The sequence below is a fragment of the Callithrix jacchus genome, chromosome 3 (assembly GCF_049354715.1).
Source record: "Callithrix jacchus isolate 240 chromosome 3, calJac240_pri, whole genome shotgun sequence".
NCBI lineage: Eukaryota > Metazoa > Chordata > Mammalia > Primates > Cebidae > Callithrix > Callithrix jacchus.
The window spans coordinates 192800831-192819265 of NC_133504.1; the positions used below are offsets into that span (position 1 = coordinate 192800831).

Consider the following 18435-nt stretch of genomic DNA (forward strand, 5'->3'; position numbering starts at 1 on the left):
TTTCCAACGGTGGGCTAGTTGCCGAGTGCAGAGGGGATTTCCAAGGGCAGGGTTGAGTGCCGAGTGCAGAAGGGATTTCCAAGACTGAGCTAGATGATGGGCATATTCTGGCGACGTAATTTTCAGGTGGGGAGAGGAATGGCCGTGTCAGAGCTCCCGGCGAGTCAACCAGCTTTACGGTTACATGCTTTGGTTTGTGTGTGTGTGTGTGTGTGTGTGTGTGTGTCTACTAGTTGTTTTTTTTTTTTTTTTGGTAATTAAGAGACATAAATTATCTCATAGTTACAAAAGTCTAGCTTAAGATAACAATCTGATTTCTGCTTTTATCCACATAGGGTCTTGCTTTGTTTTCCAGGCTGTAGTGCAATGGTGCATTCATAACTCAATGCAGCCTCAAACCCTCCTCTATCAAACAGTTTTCCCATCTCAGCCTCCTGAGCAGCTGGGACTACAAGCATATGCCACCATGTCCATCCAGCTAACTTTTTTGGTATTTTTTTGTAGAGACAGGGTTTTGCCATGTTGCTCAGGCTGGTCTTGAACCCCTGGGCTCAAGAAATCCATCTTTGTTGGTCTCACAAAGTGCTAGGTTCATAGACATACATTATCAGGCCTAGCTGCTGCTTTTTAAAAAAAGGCTAAATAGCTTTCTGAAATATTTATTTTATTTTATTTATGTATTTAGAGACAGGGTCCTGCTATATTTGACCAGGCTGGTTTTGAACTCCTGGCCTCAAGCAAAAGTTAACTTCTATGTATAAAATTATTAAACAGTTTTACCCCCTTCAACACACTGTGTCACACTTTACGTCTTTTTATATTATATACTGTTAACAGATTATTGAAGCTATATGCTTTATTCACTCACTTTTTTTAAATTGCATTTTAGGTTTGGGGGTATATGTGAAGAACATGCAAGATAGTTGCATAGATACACAGGTGGCAGTGTGATTTGCTGCCTTCCTCCCCTTCATTTATATCTGGCATTTCTCCCCATGCTATCTCTCCCAAACTCTCCACCCCCCCACTGCCCCTCCCCTATTCCCCCCAACAGACCCCAGTGTGTAGTGCTCTCCTCCCTGTGTCCATGTGTTCTCTTTGTTCAACACCCGTCTATGAGTGAGAACATGCGGTATTTCATTTTTTGTTCTTGTGTCAGTTTGCTGAGAATGATGTTCTCCAGGTTCATCCATGTCCCTACAAAGGACATGAACTCATCGTTTTTGATGGCTGCATAATATTCCATAGTGTATATGTGCCACATTTTCCCTGTCTAGTCTATCATCGATAGGCATTTGGGTTGATTCCAGGTCTTTGCTATTGTAAACAGTGCTGCAATGAACATTCGTGTGCATGTGTCCTTATAGTAGAACGATTTATAATCCTTTCAGATATATACCCAGTAATGGGATTGCTGGGTCAAATGGAATTTCTATTTCTAGGTCCTTGATGAATCGCCACACTGTCTTCCACAATGGTTGAAGTAATTTACACTCCCACCAGCAGTGTAAAAGTGTTCGTATTTCACCACATCCTCTCCAGCATCTGTTGTGTGCAGATTTTTAAATGATCGCCATTCTAACTGGCACGAGATGGTATCTCAATGTAGTTTTGATTTGCATTTCTCTAATGACCAGTGATGATGAGCATTTTTTCATATGTTTGTTGGCCTCATGTATGTCTTCTGTAAAGTGTCTGTTCATATCCTTTGCCCACTTTTGAATGGGTTTGTTTTTTTCCTGTAAATCTGTTTGAGTTCTTTGTAAATTCTGGATATCAGCCCTTTGTCAGATGGGTAAACTGCAAAAAGTTTTTCCCATTCTGTTGGTTGCCGATTCATTCTAATTTAGACTGTTTCTTTTGCTGTGCAGAAGCTGTGGAGTTTGATTACATCCCATTTGTCTATTTTGGCTTTTGTTGCCAATGCTTTTGGTGTTTTGAACATGAAGTCCTTGCCTACCCCTATGTCCTGAATGGCTTTGCCTAGATTTTCTTCCAGGGTTTTGATGGTGTTAGGTCTTATGTTTAAGTCTTTAATCCATCTGGAGTTAATTTTAGTGTAAGGTGTCAGGAAGGGGTCCAGTTTTTGCTTTCTGCACATGGGTAGCCAGTTTTCCCAACACCATTTATTAAACAGGGACTCCTTTCCCCATTGCTTGTTTTTGTCAGGTTTATCAAAGATTGTATGGTTGTAGATATGTTGTGCTGCCTCTGAGGCCTCTGTTGTATTCCATTCGTCTATATCTCTATTTTGGTACCAGTACAATGCTGTTTTGATTACTGTAGCCTTGTAGTATAGTTTTAAGTCCGGTAGTATGATGCCTCCTGATTTTTTTTTTTTTTTTTTTTTTTTTTGCTTAGAATTGACTTGGCTATGCGGGCTCTCTTTTGGTTTCATATGAAGTTTAAGGTAGTTTTTTCTAGTTCTGTGAAGAAGGTCATTGGTAGCTTGATGGGGATAGTGTTGAATCTGTAAATTGCTTTGGGCACTATGGCCATTTTCACGATATTGATTCTTCCTAAGCATGAACATGGAATGTTTCTCCATCTGTTTGTGTCCTCTCTTATTTTGTTGAGCAGTGGTTTGTAGTTCACTCACTTTTTAAAAAATTGTAATTAGGAACTTTCAAATGAGTTTTTTTTTTCAGACTTGAGTCTTGCTCTGTAGCCTAGGCTGGAGTGCGGTGGTGTGATCTTGGCTTACTACAACCTCTGCCTCCCAGGTTCAAGCAATTCTCTTGCCTCAGTCTCCTGAGTAGCTGGGATTATAGGCTCCCGCCACCACTCCTGGCTAATTTTTGTAGTTTTAGTAGACGGGATTTCACAATGTCAGCTAGGCTGGTTTTGACCTCCTGGCCTCAGGTGATCAACCCACCTTGGCCTCCCAAAGTGCTGGGATTACAGGCATGATCCACCGCACCCAGCCTCAAATAACAAGTTTGCTGGTGTTTTTTTGCCCTGATAACTGAGTCTCATGTTAAAGCTTTCTGTTAAATGTTTTAGTTCTACTATTGTGTACTTCAGCTTCAGCAGATCTCCTTGCTTGCTTTTTAATGTTTTATCTTTTTTTATTATAATTAATTTTCCTAATGCATTGTTGAAAAAAATTTGTTAATCTGTGTACTTTTGCATCTTATCTAGATTTTTTAAGATAATTTTTTGAATTCTGTTAGCGATTTTTTTATTATTATACTTTAAGTTCTGAGATACATGTGCAAACATGCAGGTTCATTACATAGGTATACACGTGCCATGGTGGTTTGCTGCACCCTTCAACCCATCATTTACACTAGGTATTCCTCCTAATACTATCCCTTGCCTACCCCCACCCCTGATAGGTCCTGGTGTGTGATGTTCCCCTTTCTGTGTCCAGATTTTCTCATTGTTCAACTCCCACTTATGAGTGAGAACATGCGGTGTTTGGTTTTCTGTCTTTGTGTTAGTTTTTGGAGAATGATGGTTTCAAGCTTCATCCTTGTTCCTGTAAAGGACATGAACTCATTCTTTTTTATGACTGCATAGTATTCCATGGTGTATACGTGCCACATTTTCTTTAGTGTGTCATTGATGGGCATTTGGGTTAGTTCCAAGTCTTTGCTATTGTGAACAGTGCTGTACACATATGTGTGCATGTATCTTTGTAGCAGAATGATTTAGAATCCTTTGGGTATATACCCAGTAATGGGATTGCTGGTCAGATCGTATTTCTGGTTCTAAATCTTTGAGGAATTGCCACACTGTCTTCCACAATGGTTGAACTAATTTTACTCCCACAAACAGTGTAAAAGCATTTTTATTTCTCCACATTCTCGTAAGCATCTGTTTCCTAACTTTTTAATGATCGCCATTTGAACTGGTATGAGATAGTGTCTCACTGTGGTTTTGATTTGCATTTCTCTAATGACCAGTGATAAGATTTTTTTTTCACATTTCTTGGCCGCATAAATGTCTTCTTTTGAGAAGTGCCTGCCCACATCCTTTGCCCACTTTTTGATAGGGTTGTTTATCAGATGGATAGATTGCAAAATTATTTTCCCATTCTCTAGGTTGCCTGTTCCTCTAATGATTCCTTCTTTTGCTGTGCAGAAGCTATTTAGTTTAATTAGGTCTCATTTGTCAATTTTGGCTTTTGTTGCCATTGCTTTTTGTTTTTTAGTCATGAAGTCTTTGCTCATGCCTATGTCCTGAATGGTATTGCCTAGGTTTTCTTCTAGGCAATACCGTTGTTTTTGTGTTAGGTCTTATGTTTAAGTCTTTAATGCATCTTGAGTTAATTTTTGTATAAGGTGTAAGGAAGGGGTCGAGTTTCAGTTTTCTGCATATGGCTAGCAAGTTTTCCCAACACCACTTATTAAATAGGGAAGCCTTTCCCCATTTCCTGTTTTTGTCAGGTTTCTCAAAGATCAGATGGTTGTAGATGTGTGGTGTTAATTCTGAGGCTTCTGTTCTGTTGGTCTACATATCTGTTTTGGTACCAGTACTATGCTGTTTTGGCTACTGTAGCCTTGCAATATAGTTTGAAGTCAGGTAGTGTGATGCCTCCAGCTTTGTTCTTTTTGTTTAGGATTCTCTTGGCTATGTCGGCTCTTTTTTGGTTCTATATGAAATTTAAAGTAGTTTTTTTTAATTCTGTGACAAAAGTCAATGGTAGCTTGATGGGAATAGCATTGAATCTATATATTACTTTGGGCACTATGGCCATTTTCATGATACTGATTCTTCCTGTTCATGAGCATGGAATGTTTGTTCATTTGTTTGTGTTCTCTCTTATTTCCTTGAGCAGTGGTTTGTAGTTCTCCTTGAAGAGGTCCTTTATGTTCCTTGTAAGTTGTATTCCTAGGTATTTTATTCTCTTTGTAGCAATTGTGAATGAGAGTTCATTCATGATTTGGTTCTCTATTATTGGTATATAGGAATACTTGTGATTTCTGCACATCGATTTTATATCTTGAGACTTTGCTGAATTTGCTTTCTCAGCTTAAGGAGATTTTGGGCTGAGATGATGGGGTTTTCTAAATATATAATCATGTCATCTGCAAACAAACAATTTGACTTCCTCTCTTTTTATTTGAATACACGTTTTTTCTTTCTTCTTTCTTTCTCTTGCCTGGCTGCCCTGGCCAGAACTTCCAATACTGTGTTGAATAGGAGTGGTGAGACAGGGCATCCTTGACTCGTTCTGGTATTCAAAGGGAATGCTTCCTGCTTTTGCCCATTCAGCATGATATTGGCTGTGGGTGTGTCATAAATAGCTTTTATTATTTTTGAGATACGTTCCATTAATATGTAGTTTACTGAGTTTTTAGCACAAAAGGGGTGTTGAATTTCATCAAAGGCCTTTTCTTCATTTATTGTAATAGATAATTATGTGGTTTTTGTCATTGGTTCTATTTATGTGATGAATTATGTTTATGGATTTGTGTATGTTGAACCAGGCTTGCAGGGATGAAGCTGACTTGATCATGGTGTATAAGCTTTTTGATGTGCTGCTGCTAGATTCATTTGGTTTGCCAGCATTTTATTGAGGGTTTTCACATTGATGTTCATCAGGGATACTGGCCTGAAATTTTCTTCTTTTGTTGTGTCTCTGCCAGGTTTTGTTATCAGAATGCTGGCCTCATAAAATTAGTTAGGGAGGAGTCCTTTTTCTGTTGTTTCCAACCGTTTCAGAAGGAATGGTACCAGTCTTCTTTGTACCTCTGGTAGAATTTGGCTGTGATTCCATGGGGCTTTTTTGGTTGGTAGGCTATTAATTACTGCCTGAATTTTGGAACTTGTTATCTATCGGTCTCTTCAGGGATTCGCCTTCTTCCTCATTTAGTCTTGGGAAAGTGTATGTGTCCAGGAATTTATCCATTTCCTCTAGATTTTTAGTTTATTTGTATAGAGGTGTTTACGGTATTCTCTGATGGTAGTTTGTATTTCTGTGGGATTAATGGTGATATCCCCTTTATCATTTTTTATTGTGTCTATTTGATTATTCTCTCTTTTCTTCTTTATTAGTCATGCTAGTGGTCTATTTTTTTTTTTTTTTTTTATCTTTTCAAAAAACCAGCTCCTGGATTTGTTGAGTTTTTGGAAGGGTTTTTCATGTCTCTGTCTCTTTCAGTTCTGTTTAGTTCTGATCTTAGTTATTTCTTGTCTTCTGCTAGCTTTTGAATTTGTTTGCTCTTGCTTCTCTAGTTCTTTTAATTGTGATATGGTATTGATTTTAGATCTTTCCTGCTTTCTCTTGTGGGCATTTTAGTGCTATAAATTTCCCTCTAAGGACTGCTTTGGCTGTGTCCCAGATTCTGGTACATTGTATCTTTGTTCTCATTGGATTCAAATAATGTATTTATTTCTGCTTTAGTTTTGTTATTTACCTAGTAGTCATTCGGGAGCAGGTTGTTCAGTTTCTGTGTAGTTGTGCGGTTTTTGAGTGAGTTTCTTAATCCTTCTAATTTGATTGCACTGTGGTCTGAGAGACGGTTTTTTATTATTTCTGTTCTTTTGTATTTGCTGAGGAGTGTTTTACTTCCAATTATGTGGTCAATTTTAGAATAAATGTGATGTGGTTCTGAGAAGAATGTATATTCTGTTGATTTGAGGTAGAGAGTTCTGTAGATGTGTTTAGGTTCACTTGGTCCAGAGCTGAGTTCAAGTTTTGAATATCCTTGTTAATTTTCTGTCTTGTTGATCCATCTGATATTGACGGAGTGAGTTGTTGAAGTCTCCTGCTATTATTGTGTGGGAGTCTACATCTCTTTGTAGGTCTCTACAAACTTGCTTTATGAATCTGGGTGCTCCTGTATTGGGTACATATGTATTCAGGATAGTTATCTCTTCTTGTTGCATTGAGCCCTTTACCATTATGTAATTACCTTCTTTTTTTAAATCTTTGTTAAAGTCTGATTTTATCAGAGATTAGAATTGCAACCCCCCCCCCCACTTTTTTTTTTTGCTTTTCATTTGCTTGGTAAATATTCCTCCATCGTTTGAGCTCATGTGCGTCTTTACATGAGATGGGTCTCCTGAATACAGCACACTGATGGATCTTTATATAATTTTGAGACTCTTTATCTAATTTAAAAAGTTTTTGTCTTTTAATTGGGGGCATTTAGCCCATTTACATTTAAGGTTAATTTGTTATGTGTAACTTTGGTCCTGTTATGATACTTGCTGATTATTTTGTGTATTCGTTGATGCAGTTTCTTCATAGTATCAATGGTCTTTACAATTTGGTATGCTTTTGCAGTGGGTAGTACTGGTGTTTCCTTTCCATGTTAAGTGCTTCTTCAGGAGCTCTTGTAAGAGAGGCATTATGGTGACAAAATCTCTCAGCATTTGCTTGTCCTTCACTTATGAAGCTTAGTTTGGCTGGACATGAAATTCTGGGTTGAAAATTCTTTAAGAGGGTTGAATATTGGCCCCACTCTCTTCTGGCTTATAAGGTTTCTGCAGAGAGATCTGCTGTTAGTCTGATGGGCTTCCCTTTGTGGGTAACATTTTCTGTTAGCCATTTTTTAGATCTATATTTCATTGTTAGTGGTTCCTGGATCATTTTTAGTTTCCTTTGATGGTGTTACGTTTTTCTGATTCTTCATAATTTTTAAAGCCTTGTTTTGATATCATTGCATCTGAAGGAGTAAATACTTCTTTCAGTCATTATATACTAGTCTGGGGAGGTAAGTATCTTTTATTGGATTTCTGGGCTGATGAGATTTCCACTGAGATTATAATAAAGTGCTTTGGATCCAGGTCACATAACAACTACTACTGGGTTTGCAGTGAAATTCATGATTGTCAGACCTGTTATCGGGGCATCAGACAGTTGTGGATTCTATTTTCTGAGAAAAGTGAACTTTCTTCAAGATGTTGATCAATGTCACTGGCACTGCGGGGAAAAAACCCTCCAATTATATCTGCAGATTAAGGTACTGATACACTCAGTGTGAGTAGGTGTGGCTCCTGCTGTGTGGCTCTTGCTGGGTGTTTGGAAATGCTCTAACCTAGTGATTGGACAGGTTCGTAGATCAATGTCTTCAGGTCTGTTTTTGAGTTCACGGCATTGCTCCCTCTGGATTTCTGGGTGGGTAGGACTTCTCACAGACTCTAGCTGATAATAGTCTGATGTAGCTCAGACTCTAGGTTGGTTATAGGACCGCTTCAAGATTCACAAAAGGAATAAAGTCAGCCAGCATGCCTACAATGGCACATATAGGTGTGCTTTTTGACAGGTACCAGGTTAGGAAAAACTTCTGGACTTGGAGCCAGGTTATAGTGCCACGTCAAGATCCACCATTAAATAAATACTGGTAAGCCTACATCCAGGGGTACTTACTGATGGATGTTTCTGTGGGTGTCTGGGCAGGATTACTTCCATACCATGACTGACATGTGCAAAGGGTATATTTTGGTGCAAAGCTTATAGCTTGCAGTGAATGCTGAGAATAAAGTACTCAGACATTCCAGCTGAATGGGGTTGGGGGTAGCTCCTCTGAGAGAGTCCGCCCCAGCATATGTCTGCCAAGTATGTATTGAAAGGGCTTGTATTACCTACTAACATCCATCCACTAGATGGCTTTTTGAGTCGGTTAGTGAGGCACCTGTGACCTTATATGATATTCCAACTGCATTCTCAGGAGGCTCTTTTCAGCATTCCTTATTACACCACAGACTCCACTCTGTCCTGTTTTCAGGGTCGAGTTTCATTCTCATGCACAAATAATATACACACAGTGCCTCAGTATGTTTCCATACCCTAACCTCAAATGCCTTGTACATAAGCTTGAACATATTGCTGTGCACTCCCCCACATGTACCAATTCTTTAACTCTTAGAGCCTGCAGTTATCCAATGCAAGGTAAGCTTCTATTTTTCTCTGGCCGTAGATGTGTCGATGGCAGCACAGAGCCATCTGCAAATGCCTAGCAAATAGATATAAAAAAGAATAAGTATAGCGGCCATCACCCAAATACCTATGTTTAACCCAGACAACCAAGTGTTTGGGTTTAACCATCAAAATCCTTCTTGTGATTCCGGAAGGCTACTTGTTTGTATAGCTGCGACCATTCTTTATTTCTTTAATTTACACTCAAGAGTGGAAATTTGAGAAGACGAATTGTTATAAGACCCTTGAAGATGTGCTTCCACTCTCTGCCAAGCATATTTTAAGCTATTAAATGGCAGGGGTGTGCTACAGATAAAATTATATTGCCAATCACAGTGTAAATTTTGACAGGTAATGAATGCCTGCTGCTGATTCCCCAGCCATTCAACAGCAGCTTCAAGAGTCCAGGAGAGACAGAACAGTTGTATCAATATTTACCTGTTCTTGAAATTGATGGGTTACATTGTATACCATGTGGTTCACCACTGAGGCTGTGCGAATAGATTCTGTCAGAGGATCAGCTGCAATAGCAGCAGTTGCTAGTATGATAATAGCTGAGACTAAAAAAGACTATATATTTTTTATTTATTTACTGTAAAATCTAATGCATCATTGTTGAGAATCTCCCCATGCAAATTCTATTTTTATATGGTACTCACACTAGAGCTGTTTCTTGTTTTTTATTTTTATTTTTTTACTTCATAAAGTATGTGAGCTGGTCAGAAATTATAATAATGGGTTTTCTTTAACAATTTAGTGTACAGAAAGTACTTTTTAGATGCAATTTCACAACGTGTGTATTTAATTAGAACATTTCATTTTAATTGGATAACCTTAGATAAGCTGTTTAGTTATTTTTCCTTTCACTTTTTATAATTGACATAAATGGGTTTCTTTATTTGGTCAATTTGTTCAGGTAAATACTGGGAAAACAGAAGTCATAGGGATGTTTTGATATATAATTGTACTGAACAAACACAAGAACGTGCTGGGTGTGTAACAGATGCTCTAGAACTAGCCATAAATATTCCTGGAGTTAGTTTGTAGCTCCAAGTAAGAGACTGAAAATATTTATGGTGAAGAAATGGCATTAATTGTATATGTGGAGAGGACAACTGTTCCCAGGCTGCAAAACTGACTTATTCTGAATTTAAAGAAGATTTATGTATTTATTTTCTGATTATCTTTAGTTTTGTGATGTCTTCATGTGTTTATCCCCAGCTATGTATGCCTCACAGGTCTTTTTCTTTGTGTTATGGCTACATTTTCCTCATTGTTATCTTTATCCTATGTAATTTCTATGGACTTTCTAGGATTCAATGAGAAGATTGGAATTTTTTTGTTATCTTTAAAATTTATTTATTTTTAGAGATGGGTTTCACCATGTTGGTCAGACTGGTCTCGAACCTCTGACCTCATGATCTGCCCGCCTCAGCCTCCCAAAGGGCTGAGGATTGTCCAAATTACAGAGGATTGGAATTTTTAATGTGATAAATTATTGTTTTTAACTGGGGTGTTTGAGATTATTTATAGCTTATCAATGCAACATTCATATCACTTAACTGAGATAAAAGTAATTCACTGTCCACAAGTAAGAAGATTAAGTCAACATTGTTTCTGTTTTTTGTAAAGAGAAAAATTGTATGAGATTCTAACACAGTGTATTGAATGTAATCTAAGTCAGAATAGGTAAAGCATTAATATAAGTTGGTTGCATATTGTAAGCGCCATATGAAGAGAAATATATTACAATTTTGAAATCTCATAAGATAACATACACTTAGAAGTAAACTTTAAGAGACTTAATGGTATGTGAAGAATTTTAAATAGCATTTTCTATGGCATAGCAAAACTTATTTTTTTAATGCTGAATCTTCTATTTTTCAATGTAAAGGTTAAGTGTTGGAAAAACTAATCTATGTAGACTCAAAATCTGCAATGATCTTTTTTATGGAAATTCATATTACAATCTTGAGGCATGTGTTATGATTTTTTGCTTTGTTTTAGTGGATGCAGTTCATGGGATACAGTTTTCATCTTTAGTCAACTAACTTATTCCAAGTTCTTGGTCACCTTCTCTGGAAAAAAATTCGGAGATTATGGCAGCCATTGAATTCAAATATTCATTAGTTACATTAATATAATTCAGCATATACCTATTAATTTATACCAAATACTAACCATAACACTTTATATGTGTTAATTTTCACAGAAAATAGCTAGCATAGTTATTATCCGTATTTTACAGAGGGAGGAACAGAGCCACAGAAAAAAATGACTTCCTCACTACAGCAGAACCAGTACTAAAACACAGGCAACTTTGACTCCAGAGATAACACTCTTAACTATTACAGCAAACACTCTCTTCAAATAAAAAAAATACATTATCTTCACCTATTTTTAATATAAATTACATTTCTTATATACATGTGTAAATGTATATATTATAATACAGAAAAGAGAAATACTTCCTCAATTTAAACCATAAAAACTCTAGAAATTGCTCTTTGATACTGACATGTGGAAACAATTTCCTTTCAATTATGCTTCCTCACCCCTCCAGCAATTCAGAATACTTATAGCATATTTTTTTTTACCCAGAACTAGTCAGCAAATGCTGTATTAAGAAACACATCTAATACACGGTGATTTTATTACCTTAAGTGCAAAATTACTGAATCGAATAATTATTTTACTCTATTAGTTTTCTTTGTGTCTGTTTCTCAGTTTTGTCTAAATACTACCAGTTATCTTAGAGTTGCTCCCCAAATAGTTGTTTATAAAACTTCAAATTATCTCCAGGAACCTCATCTCAGCAGTCAAAACTCAGAGCCCTAGAACTAAGAAAGGATGAAAAAGTTACTATTAATACAAACTTCAAATATGCCTTTTAGAAAAGACTATACATATGCAGCCATTTAGAAAGAGGATCTTGACAGCAAAAGATACCCCTACTAAATTAGCAGGAAGTAGCCAGAAAGAGTCGTCCCCAAACCCCTAATAGCAGTTAGGGTGACTTCTCCACAGGGTTGAATTTTGTAGGAGTTAAATTTATAATTTCATTTATGTGAGATACTTTTAGTAGCTCATAAAAACAAAATACAGAAGTGTTTGTCAAGAGCTGGGGGCGGGTGAAAGTGTTACCAGTAATTGTAAGTTTCTTAGTTCTTGTTTTCTTGAGAGAAATAATTTAGACTGGAGACAATTAGTGAAGGAAGCCAAGAGTTTATCAAAGGAAAATAGAGTACACACTAAAAGAGGAATGGGGTGGCACAGCTGGAAACAGCCTTGAGAGTTACATGTTGCCGTTTTTATCACAGACTTTAACAAAAAAATTCTCACCTCTGTCTTAAGTGTCTGGCCTTTTCTTTGTTTAGTTTCCTGCTTCCAGGTAAATGTCTTTATCCTCACTGAGTTTCTGCCCAGGTCTGAGATGCTTCCTTACTATCAGCTGATTGTTCCAGTGATCAATGAGTTAATGGCAGCGTTGCTTATTACCACCACCCTAGGAAAATCACATAGCAGTCAAATCTGTACTTATTGGGCCTATCTCTTAGGAATTTTCCTTTTGCCCTTTTCCCCTTTTTATTAGCATGTAGCTAGTTACATCTTGACAGTTTAATCACAGTATGAGCAATTACTGGGTATCTTTAGGGGTGTTTCCAGGTGTACTTCATAGGCATTTGTACTCCTCTCCGTTCAAATTTAGCATACATGTTTTGGGTTGTCTTTTGAGCATGAGATTATTTCTCCCCAGGGGCTCTTTTTTTCTGCTCATGTCTAACTAACTCCCCACTCTAAAATTTGCTCAATAGCTTGAGACTCTATAATTAATCTTTGAGTCTAGGGGCACTGTGGGTTCTTCTGTAAATACTTCCTGCTTATATAAAGAACTCATCAGTGTCTCATTATCTTGCTCTTTGTCAGAAACAGATTCCCTCAATGTTCTTCCAGAAGGTTCAACTTGCAATGTCCAGAGGAAAATGTGGAGGAACATGGTTGTCCAGAAGGGAGGAAAATAGGCCGATATTCCTATTGCAGGACCGTTTGAAGACTGAGTTTCTAGGTGAGAGGAAACAAACCTGGTTACTTGATTTAGTGAGCAAGGCCCACAAAGAAAAAAGACAAAGACTAGGGATCCCCCAAAAATGAGATGTCATGAGAATTGGGACCAGGTGGCACCCAGAAGAACTAGCTCTAAGTGTCATGTTTCTGATGGTGACAGGCCTGGTTTATAAAATCTCTAACATGGTCCTGGACTTTCCCTACTTTGTTAACCTAGAGCATTTTTCTCCTTGCATAAGGCAAATTCTTTCATGAGCTGCAGCCGGTGTGGCAAGACGTCTACAGTTTGGAACTACAGCCATAAGAAAATCAACTTGTTGCTGTCACTCTGAGCAGTGATTTCTGTTTTGTGAGTCAGTACCAGAGACAGGTTGTGGTAAGTTGAGTAGGCAGTAATTATGCCAGCTATTCCTGTAGTGGCACTTGAGATGCCAAGAAAAAAAGATAACCTGCTCAGTTGATCTGATGTTGTTGTGCCCAAGCGAGTCAAGGAATGCACCACATTCTGATTGATTTATGAGTCCTTTATTGAGCTGGCAACTAGGAGTGCCTAACACCCAAAATTCTCTCAGCCCCAAAGAAAAAGTTAGGTGATCTTTTATACATTAGTTTTAATGAAAAGCCCTAGAGTACATCATCTTGTCTTATATACTACCTACTGACTGACTAATCAGCGTGGCATGAGGCCTACATCACTCAAACCTTTCACTTTTCAAGAATTAGCCGTTCTCCACCCAGTACCATGGTGTCCTAGCCCATCTGCATTTGTTAGTGGTAATATTCTTTGTATATAAAGAATTTTGTTAGTGGTAATATTCTTATGTATAATAAATATACTTTTTTTTTTTTTTTTTTTTTTTGCGGAGAAGTGATTTACTGAGAGAAAGAAAAAGGAGATGCAATAGCTTCCATGAAGAGTATGGAAGGGGACCCCAGAGGGGAAATCCCAGAGAGGAAAGACAGCTTCCACAACAGGAGTGTGGAATGGGACCCAAGTATGGAATCCAGCAGAGGAACAGCAGCTACCACAATTGTTGTGTAAGGGGACCCTAGAGAGGTAAGTCAACCTGGATGAGGGAGACAGACAGGTTGAATGAAATAGTCTTTACATTACCCCTGGCCAAGAAAAAGAGTTCCCTTAAACTTCTGCTAGAGTGATTGACTTTTGACCTTTTCCCCTGCCTGCCAAAATTAAAACAGAAACTGTTAAAACTCCTGGAAGGAGAGGCACGGGAGAGGGGTATGGCTCTGGGAACTTTTTGCCCTTAAAACGACACCCCCTTGTGGACCCGGAAAGAGAACACTTTCCCTCATTTCCCCCTCTGAACAGCAAAGTTCAACTTCTGTTGGAACATGGGCAATTATTGCTCTTTACTTCCTGCTGAAATTGGGCATTGAAGGGGCCCTGTAGTTGAGGTTTTCTCCACAGGGGATCCTTTCAGGGGTGCAGGTTGATCCTCAGGTCCACGATAGAGCTCATGAGCCAAGGACATTTGGGGTTCCAGCAGCAGGATTATTTGTAAGCTTTTGGTCACAGGCATGGGCCACCATGCTTGGCTAATTTTGTATTTTTAGTAGAGATGGCATTTCTCCATGTTGGTCAGGCTGTTCTTCCTAACTCCTGACCTTGGGTGATCCTCCTGCCTCGGCTTCCAAAAGTGTTGGGATTACAGGTATGAGCCACCATGCTCTGCCAGAAAAGGACTGTTGACAGCAAAGGTACCCCTATTACATATGGGTCACAGAGTTTTAACCTACTCCAGGCTATCCACCTACCACAGAAATCTGTAGTTCATTGCTGGGGTTACCAGAAGTGCCAATATGAAGTTACCTAGAGAAACAGCATTGGCCAAGCAGCTAGGGCCACCACCCTTTCTGGGGAACTCCTTATGGCCCTTGTTCCCAATTTTGCCTAACAACTTGCCCACCTGCAATATGCTCAAGAGAAAAATAAATGTGTTATCAAACCTGAATATACCCTAGGACCTGAAAGACTGTATAAACTGGAAGAGGTTCTTTATTTTCCTGAGGTCCTTCAGCAGAAATAAGGGCACTCCATAATTCTTGTCTCTTTGGGAGAGACCATCTCCATCAGCTGTAAACAAAAAAACCCTCTTTTGTTGACAAGTTTGTAAAGGCAGTCCATCTGTCTGTAATAATTAAGCCACTCTCCTTAATTCAGCCAGTTCAGCAAGAAGAAACCCACCCAGCTGCTTGGGAGGCTGGGGCAGAATTGCTTGAACCTGGGAGGGAGGTTGCCGTGAGCAAAGATCATGCCATTGCACTCCAGCTTGGGCAACAAAAGTGAAACTCCATCTCAAAAAAAGAAAAAAAAAAAAGAATTTTCTTTCCAAATGATGGCATAATTGTGAAATACTAAAAAGGTATATTTTGTATCTGTATAAATAGTAACTAACTCCCTGGTTCTTGTTCTAGGGCTCTGGTCAGGGCTATGTGCTCTAGACTGCTGAGCTGAAGTTTGCAGAGATAGTTTTATAAACAAACTGTTTGGAAGGCAACTGTAAGGTAATTGGTAGTACTAGGCAAAACGTAGATGGAAAGAAAACTAATATAGAGTGAAATAATTAAGAAATTTGTATTAGTTGACGGATACAAGATGGCTCATCGCTAACATCTCGGGATTGCAGCTCTCAGTGAAAGCTCAGAGAACGAAAGGGCACCACACTTTCAGACAAATTTTGGTCGCTAACGGAGCAGAATATTCCCAGTGGAGGAGCACATAGGTTGCCAGTGTGACTCTTGGCCGGCGCAGCGGTTTTGCCAGCACCTTGGTGCGGCAGCTCTTGGTGCAGAGTAAACGGGACTGGTTCCCCTTCTGAATGAGGTTTGGAGGAGCAGCACAGGTTGCCAGCGCGACTCCTATGGCTGGCACAGCGGTTTTGCCGGCACCTCAGTGTGGCAGCTCTTGGTGCAGAGTAAATGGGACTGGTTCCCCTTCTGACTGAGATTTGGAGCTCCAGGAAGGCAGAGTAGCCTATTATGGACTCAAAAAGGAAGCCAGACTGGAGATTCCCAGGCAGAAAAGCACCATCAGTCTTAACACCGCTATTTTGGCCGGCGCAGTGGGTTGCTCATATTTTGGCCCTGGGAATTAACAACTTGGACGTCCACTCAGAAACCTAATTTCCAAATTGATAATTACAAAGATGACAGGTGGATAGATTTACAATGATGGGAAGAAACCAGTGTAAAAAGGCTAAGAATACTCAAAATCAGAATGCCTCTCCCTCTACAGAGGATCACAGTTCCTCATTAAAAAGGGAATAAGGCGGAGAACGATCCAAGATGGCCGATTGCTAACATCCCGGGATTGCAGCTCTCAGGGAAGGCGCGGAGAACTAGAGGACGCCACACTTTCAAAGTCTGGTCGCTCACGGAGCAGAAGATCCCCCAGTGGTGGAAACACACGAGTTGCCAGCGCGACTCTCGTGGTCAGCGCAGCGGTTCTGCCGGCACCTCCACGCGGCAGCGTTCGGCGCAGAGTAAACGGGACGCTTCCCCTTCTGACCGAGGTTTGGATCCCCGGGAAGGCAAAGTCGCCTACTACGGAAACAAGAAGGAAGCCCGACAGGAGAATCCTGGGCAGAAAAGCACCATCAGTTTTAACGCCGCTGCTCTGGCCCTGGGAACTAACAACCTGGACGTCCACTCAAGAGACCTATTCTGAAAGTTGGTAATTTCAAAGACAACAGAGGATAAATTTACAATGACGGGAAGAAACCAGCGTAAAAAAGCTGAGAATACTCAAAGTCAGAACGCCTCTCCCTCTAAAGATGATCACGGTTCCACATCGACAATGGAACAAGGCTTGATGAAGAACGAGCGCATCCTGATGACAGAATCACTCTTCAAGGAATGGATAATAACAAACTTCGGTGAGTTGAAAGAACATGTAGCCCAACGTAAAGAAACTAGGAACATTGAAAAAAGGTTTGATGAAATCCTATTGAGAATAGACAACTTAGAGAGGAGTATGAGTGAATTAATGGAACTGAAGAATACAATACAGGAACTCCAAGAAGTATGCACAGGTTTAAACACTCGAATTGTTCAAGCAGAAGAAGGGATATCAGAGATCAAAATCCAACTTAATGAAATAAAATGTGAAGAAAAGATTAGAGAAAAAAGGATAAAAAAGAATGAGCAAAGTCTCCAAGAAATGTGGGACTATGTGAAAAGACCAAATTTACGTTTGATAGGTGTGCCTGAATGAGACGGAGAGAATGAATCCAAGCTGGAAAATACCTTTCAGGGTATTATTCAGGAAAATTTTCCTAAACTAGCAAAGCAGGTCAACATTCAAACCCAGGTAATACAGAGAACACCACAAAGATATTCCTCAAGAAGAGCAACCCCAAGGCACATAATCGTTAGATTCACCAGGATTGAAACGAAGGAGAGGATACTAAGGGCAGCCAGAGAGAAAGGTCAGATTACCCACAAAGGCAAGCCTATCAGACTTACAGCAGATCTCTCGGCAGAAACTCTACAGGCCAGAAGAGAGTGGGGGCTAATATTCAACATCCTCGAAGAACAGAACCTTCAGCCCAGAATTTTATATCCAGCCAAACTAAGCTTCACAACTGAAGGAAAAATAAAATCTTTTATGAACAAGCAAGAACTCAGAGATTTTATTACCACCAGGCCTGCTTTACAAGAGCTTCTGAAAGAAGCATTACACACAGAAACAACCAGTATTAGCCTTTCTAAAAATATACCAAAAAGTAAAGAGCACCAACATAAAGAATAATTTACACCAACGAATGGATAAAACAGCCAGTCAACATCAAATGGCAGTAACCCTAAATTTAAATTGACTGAATTCCCAATCAAAAGACACAGCCAAAACCCAACGGCATGTTACATCCAGACCTGTTTCACATGCAAGGATACACAAAGACTCCAAACAAAGGGATGGAGAAAGATTTACCAACCAAATGGAGAGCAAAAATAAATAAATAAATAAATAAAAAGCAGGAGTTGCAATTCTTGTATCAGAGAAAATAGATTTTAAAGCAACAAAGATATAGTGGTAAAAGGATCAATGCAACAAGAGCTAACGATCCTAACACCCAGATACATAGAGACTTAGACACAATAAGACAAAATTAATAAGGATATCAAGGACTCGAACTCAGATCCAGAACTAGTAAACTTAATATTTATAGAGCTCTCCACTTCAAATACACAAAATATACATTCTTGTCAATACCACATCACACCTACCCATTAGTTTAAATGAAACATTGATTGGCCATTTTTAATACCCAATTTTTTTCAAAATAAAGTAATATTTCCATTTACTCTCCCTCTTTCTTCCTCTCCTTATTTTTTTTTTCTTTCTTTCTCAAAAAAAAAAAAGTCAACTTGCAAACCTCTAGATCCAGGTCGGCAATGTCTCTTTCATTGCTTGATTTCCTTTCTTCCCTTCCCTCCCCCCCTCCCCCGCTTCCTCCCTTCCTCCCCCCCCCAAAAAA

The 18435-nt window shown here is 39.0% G+C and overlaps 1 protein-coding gene and 1 long non-coding RNA gene across 15 annotated transcripts in view; one reads left to right on the top strand and one right to left on the bottom strand.

Annotated features, from left to right (window-relative positions):
- Positions 1 to 18435, top strand: part of LOC103792162 (zinc finger protein 141-like) — a 117928-nt gene that overhangs the window by 51076 nt on the left and 48417 nt on the right. For 4 of the 12 annotated variants that reach the window (XR_013533261.1, XR_013533260.1, XR_013533255.1 and 1 more), the window contains 3 exons: positions 12800 to 12938; positions 13177 to 13313; positions 13807 to 18435. The exon at positions 13807 to 18435 is cut by the window's right edge and continues 10352 nt beyond it. The gene's annotated coding sequence lies outside the window, so the exon portion shown is untranslated. Of the gene's footprint in view, positions 12939 to 13176; positions 13314 to 13806 lie in introns of all 12 variants that reach the window. The other 8 variants (XR_013533259.1, XR_013533258.1, XR_013533256.1 and 5 more) reach the window with 5 other exon arrangements.
- LOC144581857 (uncharacterized) overlaps positions 12082 to 18435 on the bottom strand; it is a 37314-nt gene continuing 30960 nt past the window's right edge. For 2 of the 3 annotated variants that reach the window (XR_013533265.1, XR_013533264.1), the window contains one exon: positions 12082 to 12934. This is a non-coding gene — a long non-coding RNA (uncharacterized LOC144581857). Of the gene's footprint in view, positions 15033 to 18435 lie in introns of all 3 variants that reach the window. The other variant, XR_013533263.1, reaches the window with a different exon arrangement.